An 8,683-nucleotide genomic window follows, 5' to 3' on the forward strand; every position below is an offset into this window, starting at 1 on the left:
TAAAAAAAAAAAAAAGATAAAAGAAGAGGACTGTGTGAAATTCAGAAAGAGACACCTGTTTGTTTATGAATTATCAAGGCAATTACCACACAATTGCAGCTGGGCTTTAATCCATTCATTCATTGAACTAAATGTAGGCAAGACTTAAAGGTGACCGACCAACACTGAACAATTGTCAGTCTTCTTTTCCTTTTTTCAGTAATGTAGACACAAGTAGGAAGTAACTTTGTCATTATTTCATCAAAGAATAAAATGTCTAAATCCTGAAATCCCAGTTCAGTCATAAAGCAAACCCCCATTGTATAAACAGGATCCCATTTCTCTGATAACAGCAACTTCTCATTGCCTGGGGGATGGAAGCGAAAGATCCTTAGAACAACTGAGCAACTTGCATTGGCTGACTGCTGGCTTTTCTCTCACCACTAATTTGAAGCAGCCCCCGATCATTTAGGAGAATGCAGCCTGCTAGGACTTTGTAGTTCAAATGTGTTCTTGCCCCTCAAAGGCTAAAAGTCTGAGGTTCAGCTTAAATGTTAAATCATAAACAGTTTTTCATCAAATCACTTAATTTCATAAGTATTTTTGAACAGTGCCCAGTGTTTGAAGAATGCTACATCCTAAATAATTTAAAATATTTCAATCTTATAAGGGTATATACCACATTACCCTCTCACCATGTTATCACATGACATGCCACAATATACACTAGTGTGTTGGTTCTTTTTATTAAATGATTATTTTAAGCTATACCTATTGCTATGTAAAAAACAAAGGAATCAATATTAAGCAATCAACACTTATTTACCAGTTTGCAGAAAATATTTGTGTTTCACTACTATAGGAATCATTGCACTGAATACACAGTCTAGCTCTTCCTCACGTTCTACACTTGCTGTCACAGTGGGTAATAAGGTAGAGTATACATTTCTAGATAGGCCTCTGCCTCTAATTTGATTATTTCAAAACATAGGCACATATTTGAGCCTCATAGCAATATGACTTGAAATACATACAGTTCAGTATTCTGTTGATACACATGTATTTGATGAAGTTGGAAGGGTGCAAATGTTTATTTGTCACAAACCACAATCAGGGAATGAAAGGTACATTATGTTAAAGCATTGGAAGCACATTTATCTCGTGCTTTTGCACTTAATAAAACACTGCAGATACATTTTTTGCCATGATTTTTATTAAATATGTTTACAATTTCAGCAAATGTGAGAATACCTTCTGAAACTTGATAACCTCTCACCTCACTTTTAAGATGTGTGGGGCCTGCTGTTTGCAAAGTTCTCATCATCTCCTAGAATATTCTTTAAGACGTGTATATTCCACTGTGCGGCTCCATAAATCTGTGCTTAGAATTATTTCCCACAAGTGTTTTGATTTATACTTTCAATAGTTTATAAACAGCTACGTGTTGCAAATGTTTGTGTAATTACTGATGATTGGTAAGTAGACGGAAATCAATTTTCATAAAATCTTTGATGCGTGCAATTTTTGACGTGCTTGCAGCATAAGGAGATAGACTTCAATACAAGCACAGCACTTGTTTCAAATCCAGTGCACAGTGAGGACTCACTGATTCGAAGCACTGTGATGAGTACTGTTAATACAATCCCCACAACCTTGTGACATGGAAATCATTGGTTTTCATATTTTACAAATGACAAATTTGATACAGGAGGACATGTGAGCACTTTAATATTTAGTCTATTTGGCTTCCTCTAGTTTTGACAGAAATTTGGATAACAATAAGTGTGAATGCCCTTAATACCATGAAAACCCCGTGTTTAAAGCATCATGATATAAAAGTTTTATGGAATTAATAAAATATTATTATATTAAAAAAGATAGGAATAGGGTGTGGCAAACAATATAAGCAGAGGTCTTGTGAGTATTAAGGAGGAGGACCAAGCTTAGTTTCCTGTTAGTGATTGTTTATTTTCGTGAACAAGAAAAATCCTTCAGAGAACCTGACCACTAGCCACCTCCCCATTATTGACAGGGCATCTTATTATGCTTTGTTGTACCTGAAATTAATTTACAGTGCTTTTTTGTCATTTAATGCTATCTCTTTTCCTTATAGAATATTTTTTAATTTCTTTAACTGAGGCAAAAGTTTTCTAATTATAAGTATATTTTTGAGAACTTTTACTTGTTTATAAAATTATAAAGTTTAATTCATTTTCAGGCAGTTAATGTTGGCTCTTTATGTTCTTCATGTTGCATGAATTTTAAAATTTTGCCTCTGGCTTGAAGTGAATTTTCAGGAAATGAAATGGGTGAAAGCAATGTAACCCGCCATGAGCTCACTCACTAATGAAGTTGATTCATTTCAAGGTGATTTTAGAACATATTAAATATTCCCAACAGATTTTTCTTTTCATTTTCTAGTTACCTTCATGTTTATAGTTTTACTTTATTTTTGTAGCTATTAGAGCTTATTTTACCTAATTTCTATTTTGAGACTATTGTTAATTGATTTTATTTTGCATTTATTATATCCTGCAAGAAAGAGAAAATTGTATACATCAAATAACTATGAGGAACAGGAAATTATTGTGTTATTGTCTGTATAGTTTTGAAATAGGCATGTAATTGTAAATGTTGATTTAGCGGTCATACCAAAATGAAGAAAAATGATAACATAGCCCATTTATAACTTGTTATTCTGTGCAATAGCAGTAGATACTTTAGATCCTCTGCCGTCCTAATTAGATATTCTGTTCTTTTGGATTGGCTAGTATCAGTGAATAGAATAATCTGATAAATACTAACCTAGTCACTACAGGCAAACATTCATGTGATGGTAGTTTACTCTTTTACCTTATATACTGTCTTGACCAATTGTTTTAAGCCTAAACTTCCCATATCTTTTCTGTACTGCTCCTGGATTCCAGCAATTAAAGCCTGTCTCTCACCATGTCTGTCCTTCAGACCTTAGCAGCAGGATTAATTTGGTATCTTCCTGGATTTTTTTTTTTTTATCATTGAGCATTTGGCAGAGACCTAATTGTTGGTGACCAGCATAGTACCTTTAGTATATACTAAGTGCTGTATCAAGTGTTTTTTGCACAATACACAATACAGACTATCAATATTCTATGTGGTCATGATTCTTTTTATAATACTCTAGAAGCATATAATAAAATAATGAGAAGAGAGTCTATTTTGTCTGACCCAAGGATATTCTGAATTTGAACTCATGTTTTCTGCACTTCATTGACTCACATTTCTTCCATGTATGTGGCTATTACTGTTTATCGTGCTCTAAATGCTAGTTTTCCTAAGCAATGTATAGTTTTCAAGGATCTATTATATCAAAATATATGTAAAATATAACATTTTATCCATTGATTTGTTCTTGTTGTTTTTGTTGTTGTCATTGGGAGAATTTTACTTTTATTTCTTTCATCCAAATTTGGTAACCTCTATTTTTCTTTTTATACATTCGTCCATTTGCATTACTTCATCTAAATAAAGACAATGTTTGTTCTCATTTGCCTGGTTTCTTTTACTTAGCATGATATATTTATGGTTCATTTATGTTGTTCTGATGTTATCAGACATCAGAACATCAGAGAACAACCTTTGGAGTCTGTTTTCTCCTACCACGTAGGTCCTGTATACCTAATTCAGGCAATCAGCACTGGGGGAAGTACTTTTACCAATGGAAAAAATTTCCATCCTAGAATTTATTTCTTTTTAAGGATAAATAATACTCCAGTGTTTATGCAAGCCACATTCTAGTTGTTTATTTATGCTGATGGACAAATGAGATTTTACGATGCTTTTGGCTCTTATGAGTAGTAATACTATAAACATTGGTGCTCATATGTCTGTTAAGTACTTCACTTTCCTAAAGTCCATTCCTTTGTGCATGTGTTCAGCAGTGGAATTACTTGAACATGTGGTAATTTTATTTTTAGCGTTGTAAGGATCTGTCATACTGTTTTGATATTCCCAATAACAATGCATAGTGTTCTAATTTTTCCACATCCTTCCTGGCAATTCGTTTTATTTTTGATAACAGCTATGCTAATGAGTATCAAGCTCTATTTCATTGTAGCTGTGATTTACATTTCCACAATGGTTACTAATATTGAGCAACTTTTTGTGGGCTCATTAACCATTTATGTAACTTCCTTTGATGAATATCTATCGGTAAGTTCCTTACCAATTAAAAGATTGTAATAGGCTTTTAAATTTTTATTCTACGATTTAAGAAGCATTAACTATATAGAGAGATCACTGTGAGGGATAAAAATTAAGACAGTTATGACCCTTAATTAGGTGGAATGCTAGAACATCCAGGGAAAAAAGCACAAAGATGAGTAGATGAAGTTTTCAAAAATGTATTCACACAAAAAAGTAGAAAAACATATATCTCTTTCAAGTGTTTGAGAGGTAATAAACACCTATAAAATCAATATCCCTGGAGATAGAGTTTTAGAAGATGAATTGGATTTCAACAGGAACCAGCAGGAGTGAGGGAACATTCAGTCTGAATATATGGCAAGACAAAGCAAAAATAGGCCGGAGGAAAGTTTTCTGCACCTGGCCTAATTCAGTCTGTCTACAAAAGTTGGACAAGGATTCGTGTTAGACACCCTTGAATATCAGAATAACAAATTGCTAATTAATAAGCAGTACAAGTTTGTGGTAATTTTTGAGAGAGAATGAAATCTGACAAAACCTAGACCTCAAATTTTCTCCATTTCCGTGCTTTTGTTGAGCTGTATGTCATGTAGCGATAGGCTCTAGTACTCGGCACCGTTCAGGCATCGAAGAAATGGATTGAAAGAACAAAGCCATTGCACTGTTCTCCTTTCTGATATGTTGTTTATCTGCACATGAAGCCTATCAGTGAATTTTTAGCAGTGTGACTCTCTGTATAATTATTTTGTCAGAGCTTGCAATGCGTTTCTAAAATAATGAATTGGTTACCTGAGCATGTCTTTTATTCCACTGGATTTTATAGGAGCTACAGCTGTTTTGTAAGAGTGTGTCTTTGCTGGAACAATTAAGGAAAAATGGTGCTATTAGAAACAGAACACAGGAGTCCAAAATAGGCCTCAATCATTTTCTGGCTGCAGATATAAAACTGTAGTTAGTTCCAGCCTACATTCTGTTCAGTTCTGTGATGTTAAATGTGAATAGCTTTCTTATTTTTTTTTTTTTGAAAATTGAAATAATTCACATTGAAATTAACTTAGGCAAGCAACATAATTACCAGATTGAGCCACAGTTTTCTCCCCCAAGAGAAGAAGATTGTTTGTGGTTTCTGAGAGCAGTAGAACTTAAGGCACTGTTGAGCTTTGTCAGTGGCTGAAATGGCCTTAGCTTCTGTTTATTTTAAAATAAACCACAGGGCAATTTGTATGTGCCAGCAACACTTTAATACAGCTTAGAATCCATCTAAGAGGTCAATATTGTTGTCACAGAAAAACACTATTTTCAAAAAATACGAAGAAGAAAAAAGATTCAGAAGTTACAAATAATTGGTTTGCCTAGTTGGAGGTGCAGATCATTACATGTATTAAGTGTTTACAATTTTTCAAGACACTGAGCTAGACATTTTATGTGTTATTTCTTTCATTAGACCTATAGTGTAGGATTTATGTTTCTAAATTTACAAATGGATTCACAGTTATGTAAATTGAACCGTTTGTAGAGTTTTCTAATAGCTGATTCCAGAAGCTATGATTTAGCATGATAAATATTTTCTCACTCCTGTCATAGTCTATCTAATTAAATCAACAGTGGAATTCTCATCTTTGTCACTGAAGTGCAGGGCATGAGGGAATTATTTTGAAAAGGTGTTCTTGACAACTTCTGGAACCTTTGGTTTGTCAATATTTTTCTTCCTCCCTCTCCTTCTCTTCCTCCTCCCCTTCTTCTTCTTTTTCTTTTTCTCCTTCCAGGTAGTTGATGATGAGAAAGAAAAATTATGGAGGATAATTTAGAAGTAAGAAGAACTTATCTAGTTCAGTGGAAATTCCATTAGCCAAAAATGGAGACACCAGGACCTACTCAATTAGAAATAAACAAGGGCAAATGACATAGTGATACTTTAAGGGTGAGGGAATAAAAACAGACACTGGCTAGCAATAGAGTGCTTTGTATAGCCCACTGTTTGTCATTTCAAATTTCATGTTGCTCTTCTTTCCCAACACACATTACCATATATACCTTTACATAATTTGATAGTATTCCCAAATTACACACAAGGCAAGTTTCAGGACTTTCCTATAAATCCAAGCTTGTCTCTACATGACTCTATATATTATAAAGTAACATGATAAAGTATATGTTCCAGTCAAAAAGCACATGAACCATAGTGTTACTATCTAGCAATCCAGTCTCTTCTTAAATATAAATAAATAAGATATATTCTGAAAACACACATAACTTTCTTTGACAGAGATACTATATCAATGATGCAAGTTTTTCAGCTCTCAAGTTTTATTGTCTTCTTCTTTATTCAGAACCAATTATTAAAACACATGAAATTTATTATTTATTGAATTTTAAGAAATTTTTGGTATCTAACTCAACTCTTCCTCTAATGTATTACCATACTGCTATGTGTATGTGTTGTTCTTTGCTATAGTATATACTTATAGTATCATAGGACCTTCTTGTGAAAGGCAGGTTGGTATTCACCTGCCCATTTGAGGTCCATTATAGTGAGTGTTGGTCTGATTGTATTTGGGCTTTACTGTGCTTAAGGCATAAGGCACAACATAAGGTATAATGGCTAAAACAATAGTGAAAACTAGAGTTTGTTGAGCCCTATGTGTGTGCCTAGCACTGTAGTAGCACATTACAGGTATCATTATTATCCAATTCTCATAAATTAACAATAAATCAGTGTTCACGTCATCCCAGTTTTACAACCATGGAAGGTAAATTAAAGCTTCTTTTAAACACTCCCCCACTAAGAAATAAGAACACAGAATTTGATCACTTGTGTTTTTCTCCACTGATCTTTGTTTCAAAGGGAAATTTCCTGGATGATTGGACCTAGCAGTCCAATCTCTTCTCATATATAAATAAGCATGAATATTAATGTAGTTAGAGATTATGCTGGCTTAGTAAAGTAAAACTTGTAGGTATTCCTTTATGTCTCATGGTGCTTCAACACTGGACTTACAATTACAGGCAACTAATGAGTGCTGAGGTACAAGAAATCATTTTCCCCAAGGGTGAGGTTAGCAGTTGTCTATCCAATACTAAATAGGCAGCCCTGAAAACATTTATATATGAATAACACTACATAGACTGAGGATGTGTGTGTGTGTGTGTGTGTGTGTGTGTGTGTGTGTGTGTATTTGTTGTGTATAAAAACATTTAAAGAAAAAAAGGCCAAGAAGTTGAATGAGACCAAGGAAAGTATATAGGAGAGTTTGGGGGGTAGAAAATGGAAGAAGGTGAATTATGTAATTATATTATAATCTCTAACTGTCTGTCTATCTATCTATCTATCTATCTATCTATCTATCTATCTATCTATCTATCCATACATACATCTATCTGAAGAAGATTCAAAACAGGCTTGGGTTTCTGCACACTGTTAAAACTTTTAATTTTTATTTGAATTTGGTGATTGACTTAAAAGCAGTTCTGGATAGAATTAGAGCAGAATAATTCTGTTACAACAATAAAGATGAAGACGCTATGAGCATGGCATCTTTGCTGATGAATGATTCATTGAAAGAACAGAGGAGATTGTGTTAATCATGATATAATTCCTAATGTTAAGTGCCAAGGCTTTTGGCTCATTGCAAAGCTAACAGTTCCTATGATCCTTTCCACAATGACCTCCACACTAGACACACTGAGAACACTATTACCACCATTATCAAGACACAGTATATGTTCAATGTTGTTTCCATCAGTGAACTTCCAGACAAAGACTATCTGCAAGACTCACTTCTTTTTTTATGGCTGACATACAAGAATGGCAGAGGCCAGCAAATGGCAAATACCTCACAGGCTTCTCTGCTTACTCTATCAAAATAAAAGTATCCTTTTTTGGTTTGTACAAATGCACACCCTTGAGATCATGCATTGGCAATCACTTGTTTACTGCTCAGGTCCATGTTCAGGCAAATGTATAGAGTCCTATTGTTACTATAGGCAATTTTATTTCCCAAGGAACATTTTGCAGTGCCTGAAGGCATGCTTGTGCTCCAGACTCTTAGAATAATGATTGTAGTAATAACTGTGTTGGCTGAATAAATAAATAGATACACAAAGATGAAGGAGGTTGAGTCTGTATATGGTCCTCTGAGTTAATAACATGCCAGAACGACTATAACTGCTCTGTGCTGACAGAGAAATTAAAGTTATAGAAAAGGTAGAGGCAAACTCTAGGTGTGCAAGAAATAACTATATACTTGAGAACTTCTCAAGAAAAAGAAGATGAATTTTTCAAATTGTATTTTAGCTTATGAATACTCATTATTCAATATTTATCTGATGTGAATTTGAAAACAATAATCAATAGGGTCAAAAGAACAATTAAATCATTAAATTAGCCAAAGTATGTAATTAGTCATATGAAAATTCTTTTTCTTTTCTTAATAACACTCTTACTTGTTTAACTTTTAAAAATTTAATTTAAATAAAATTACATCACTTCCTCACTTTCCTTTTCCCCCCTTCCCCTCCT

Source organism: Mastomys coucha, chromosome X, assembly GCF_008632895.1.
Source record: "Mastomys coucha isolate ucsf_1 chromosome X, UCSF_Mcou_1, whole genome shotgun sequence".
Lineage (NCBI taxonomy): Eukaryota > Metazoa > Chordata > Mammalia > Rodentia > Muridae > Mastomys > Mastomys coucha.